Source organism: Bison bison, unplaced genomic scaffold (assembly GCF_000754665.1).
Source record: "Bison bison bison isolate TAMUID 2011002044 unplaced genomic scaffold, Bison_UMD1.0 scf7180017864537, whole genome shotgun sequence".
Taxonomy (NCBI): domain Eukaryota; kingdom Metazoa; phylum Chordata; class Mammalia; order Artiodactyla; family Bovidae; genus Bison; species Bison bison.
In genome coordinates, this window is record NW_011495085.1 from 1,518,639 (window position 1) to 1,523,909 (window position 5,271).

General features: G+C 41.7%; 1 long non-coding RNA gene across 1 annotated transcript; it reads left to right on the forward strand.

The window, feature by feature from the left end:
- The first annotated feature begins 258 nt into the window (after window positions 1-258).
- On the forward strand, window positions 259-4,977 carry LOC104982660. The gene is made up of 3 exons (XR_824540.1): window positions 259-1,248; window positions 1,698-1,775; window positions 4,138-4,977. It is a non-coding gene; the product is annotated as an uncharacterized LOC104982660 (long non-coding RNA).
- The last annotated feature ends 294 nt before the right edge of the window (window positions 4,978-5,271 follow it).

Consider the following 5,271-nt stretch of genomic DNA (forward strand, 5'->3'; position numbering starts at 1 on the left):
TATTGAATAGCTCAGTATAATATGGGTTATAATAATGTTTGTAGTGCTTATGAATTCAATATGAAATAAAACATTTCCCCCCTGCAGTTTACATTCCATTTATTTTCAGGTTTGAAAATGGCTTCTATTTGGGGGTGCATGAACAGGTAATCCCAGGGATGCGGGAGCCTAGTGGGCTGCCATCTATGGGGTCGCACAGTTGGACATGACTGAAGCAACTTAGCAGTAGCAGCAGAAGAACAGGTAGAAGATGGTGAATGGATCCTAACACACACATAAAAGGAGGAAATATGTTTCCTTTTCATGTCTTAAAAAATATAATTATGTCTTGCAGTTTCAAACTGGATATAACATAACTAGTTGTTTTATTTGACAATGAACCTCTAAAAATATATATGAAAACAAAAAAATGCTTAGCTTTGTAACCTGAAAAGACCAAAAAAAATTTAGGATTATGTCTTGTATGTTAAGTAATTTTTTCATTCTGAAAAGTCACATAAAACAGAGTTTCTCAAACCTGGGGCTGGAAGCTGCTTCACGGAGGGAGGCTGTCCTACGCACTGGACCACGTGGACCACCACCCCTTGCCTCTGACCAACCATGACAGGCCTTTAGCCCCCAGCCCAGAGCCATGACAATGAAAAGTGTGTCTTGAGGTCGCTAAAGGTCCCCTGGGTGGCAAAATCACCCCTGGCTGAGAACCACTGACACAGAATCTACTACTTTACAACTACAATAGAGATAGAAATTCATTTTTACAACATATTTTTTAATACTTTCATTCTGAGCAACTGTTTTGAAATCATCAAGCAAGAGAACACAGCCAAGCTTTGCCAAAAGGATAAAGACATCATCTCTTCCCAAACCATCAAAGGACACCCTGCACCCTGTCATCTGATGAAGCACACCAATGATCCGTTATCTCTGTGTCATAGTCCTGCTCCTCACAGATGCCACAGTTGACTAATCTACTTCCTTCTTCAGAAATGCGACAGCCTAGAAACAGCAAGTGTCAGGCGATTTTTGTCCACTCAGTACGATTTATGTCTCACTAAGCTGGGCAACAGGCAGGAAGACCACAGAGTTGCATTGCAAAAGCCTGTTGGTTTTCATCTGCTTACTGATAAGGGCTTGACTTTGAGCACACTTTGTCAGGGACATCTTTCAGAACAATTAGTTTTCACGTCTGGCATTTAAGAAGCTTTACGATAACGGCTTAGATTTCCACTGCACAGGGGAAAGACGGTGGTAAGACACTTTGAAATGACTGGATGATAAACAAACCCAGGCAATTTTTTTTTTCATATTTGTCTATTACCTTCTTGTTTGCTCTTTGATGAAAAGCTAAAGTTGTCCAGAGCTCTTGTGTACACCGTTTCTAATGAGGAACATAATGAAAATATCTGCAGCAAAGCCTATTTTCAAGACTAGGCTAACGAGCCACTTATTTCAAGCAGTATTTGATTCAAGATCATACCAACAATGTCACTGAATTTGATTAGTTCTTAATGTATTATGTTGATGCTTGATTGTGGTTGAACTTTGATCCTGTTTTGCTGACATTGTATACTGTGTATCAAAGGCCTCAAGAAGGAGAAAGAAACACTGAGTAGTTTGATGTTTGAAAAAAATTCTGAGACAGGGTTTCATTCAACAGATATTTTTAAACTTCCTCTACTTCTTATACTTTTTTCTAGACCTCCTGCACTTTAAAAGGAGTTTTCCAGACAAGGATATCCAGGTGGTGCCATGTCTAAATATACCAATGAAAAGAGGTAAAATCTTTGTTAAAATTTATTCCCATCCTTTTAGAGAGGAACCAACAAGAAAAGAGGGAACAGGTTCTTCATCTCATCCTTGGCAGGGCAGATGAGAAAACAGAAAAACAGAGGGAAGTGGAAACTTTCTGGTGTTAAGAAAACTCATCCAGATAATGACATGGATGCATTTCTCTGCATTTTGCAAAGTAAACTTCATTCTTTTGAAAGTTTCCAGTTTTTTAATTTGAATTTCTTGGTGTAGGTAAAAAGATTTTTGAGAATTGTTTTTCCCTCTTTAATTAAAAAAAAATAATATTCAATAGCAACTATCTGAAGAAGGGGAGAAAAAAAAAGGAAAAAAAACAAGAGAAGCCACAAAGCCCCAGCTGCGCTTAGTTCCTGTTCACTCAGGCTGGCTCGTGACGTAGGTTTGCTGTATTTTGAATTCACATATTAGAAACATTCATTCAGAGAGGAAACTGGCTTTGGCATAATCAACAGAAGAAAATAGCATTCATAGAACTGTTATTCAAAAAGAAGCACAGAGCTGTACTTCTTGTTCTAATGAACCTTACTTGGTTTAGCTATAACAGGGAGGAAAAAGACTTGTACTTTATGGTGGGTAACTTCTGACCCTGATGCTGGGAAAGATTGAAGGCAGGAGGAGAAGGGGACAACAGAGGATGAGATGGTTGGATGGCATCACCGGCTCAATGGACATGAGTTTGAGCAAACTCTGGGAGATGGTAGAGGACAGGAAGCCTGGCATGCTGCAGTCCATGGGGTCACAGAGAGTCAGACACGACTTAAGCCACTGAACAACAACCACTTCTGACATGAAAATTTGAACAGAAGTTTCATAAATAATTATTGGAATATGAGAAAGAATCAGACCTTGCAGTTTGGGTAGCTGAGAGTTTGGGGTCTCAACTGCTCAAAACAGGGGAGCTAGAAGAGAAAGGCATGCCTTGCTTTGGGGACTTTGCAGGGCCCAGAATTAAGTTATCTTGTTTCCTCCAACCACAGTTCTGGGCTGCACTTTAAAAGCAACTCTGTTTGTAGCATCAGTGCCACAGCTGAGGTCCCCAGGCTACAAGTCCTGTCCTCAGGCCGGCCCCTCACTAGGCCCTGTCCTGTTTCCGTGTAGGGTCTGTAAGACCCTCCCTGGACTGAAGCTGCTTTGAAGTGACACCTCATCTCTCCACACTGGATCTAATTGAGTGCAGTGAAGAATAATTCACTTATTAAAGACATTCATGCCAACCTTTCACACCAGAAGCCTACATCTCAGAACTATGGTTTCCAGCTGCCATGGTTTCATGGCATTAGGCTGCTGTATGCCATATACCACTGTTCTGTTCATAATATTTAGACAGTGCCATAGTAACACATAAAATACGACCTCCAGAGGTCTGCATTCCTCCCGCTCTGTGTCAAGTATTAGAGAAATTCCTGAGGAAGGGAGCCATACTACAGAGCATCTGAACTGTTCCCTTTATGGTAGCGATTGCAGAAACCTAGAGCAGAAACACGTCCTAGGATTCTATATTCAGTTCTAGAAATGTCCCCGTGTACTTGGAGTTTTCTGGTTTTATTTAGAAGGCATCAAGAAATTCTCTCATTTAATTCTATAAAGAGCTACTAAAATCTCACCACTTTATAGTTAATCTTCTTTCTCTTTCCACAGTAGGAAAAACAGATTATCATCTTTTATTATCTAAGCGTTTTGTATAAAAGTATTAGTGGACGTGGGCTTCCCTGGTGGCTCAGTGGTGAAGGAACCACCTGCCAGTGCAGGAGAAGCATGAGACACAGGTTCGATCCATGGGTCAGGAAGATCCCCTGGAGTAGGAAATGACAACCCACTCCAGTATTCTTGCCAGGAAAATTTCAGGGACAGAGGAGCCTGGCAGGCCCCTGCTAGGGGGTCGTAAAGGGGTCGCAAAGAGTCGGACACGACTGAGTGCCTGAACACACAGGTATTAGTGGAGATGACAGAGATGCAAATATCTAAGACCTGGTTCTCTTTCCATATGCTTCTTGAAATTTGGAAGTAAATTTCTCATTTTGGCTTGCTTTTTGCCCAGAAAACAAATATTTACTTCGCATTAAAATAGGTTTTCTACAGTGTCAGCACAGAGATTTTCTTTTCTTTTCAGCAGCTTAAAATGAGAAACATTTCTTTTCTCAGAGTTTCTCCAGAAGTAGCTCAGCTGGTGGTTCTGGCCCAGGGTCTCTCATGAGATTTTTTGTGGTCAAGCTGTTTGCCGGGGCAGCGCTCATTGGTTTTCATATTCTTGGCTTTGTTATATAATGTTCAACAGATTCTCTCTCCTCTCTTTTTAAGTTTAAATTCTCTGTACCCTTTGTCATTAAGGTATCATCAACATCCCTCTGACTGGAGTATTTTGCCTTCACCTGATTTCCTCGGAAAGCAAAACCACTGGTGGAAATAATTCCCGTATTGTCTTGATCAGGAAAGAGCTCCGAGTGAGGTCTGGTTGTCAGGCTAGGGCCCGAGGCCACTCAAAGCCCCCAGGCTGCTCACAGTTGGGCAGACCCAGCTATGATGGAACACGACACTCAGTTCTAGTATTTTCTAGGAGAGGGGGCACAAAAGTGCACACGAATCCCTCAGGCCTCTTGTTACAATGCAGATTTGAATTCCTTGGTTCTGGGATGAGCCCTAGCTCCTGCATCCAGCACAGAGATTTTTAAGTAAATACCATTAACTACCTTCCCTGTCACCCCCATCACTGTGAGCACTCCCCTCATCTCCTCCTCTTCTCCATCAACCTTGTGGGGCAGGTCACTATTTCCTATCTGCATTTTGTTCCAAATATCTTCCTCAATATTATTCTCTATTTGCAAAGGCACTGCTTATATCCAGATTATGTTTCCTCTCACAGGGTTAGCAAAGTAGCCTATGACTTCACTTAGTTTCAAATGTTTCCTGTAGTATTTTACAGAACACACAGTATTTTACATATTCATCACATCTGACCCTGAAAACAACTCATGGTAGGCCAGGCAAACATTATCCAACTTGGAAATAAGGAAACAGGCTCAGGAAGAGTGAACTACTTTCTCAAGGTCATGAAGCTACTAAGTTGCCGAGCTGAAACTTCAGGTGTAAGTCCCAGTTCCCCAAACTGAATCTGCCTTCTTAAAGCCAGATAACTGTGCATGAACTACATGCCAAGTCACTTCGGTGGTGTCTGACTCTTTGTGACCCCATGGACTATAACCCGCCAGGCTCCTCCGTCCATGGGATTCTCCAGGCAAAGTACTAGAATGGGTTGCCATACCCTCCTCCAGGAGATCTTCCTGATCCAGGGATCGATTTCACATTTCTTGTATCTCCTACATTGGCAGGTGGGTTCCTTACCACAACTGAATCTGCCTTCTTAAGGCTAAATAACAGTATCACCACAACAAAACCCACTAACGCTTTCACATCTTGAAGACATATGGCAATTGAGAACTGGAAATGGGGTACAGATTATTAAAT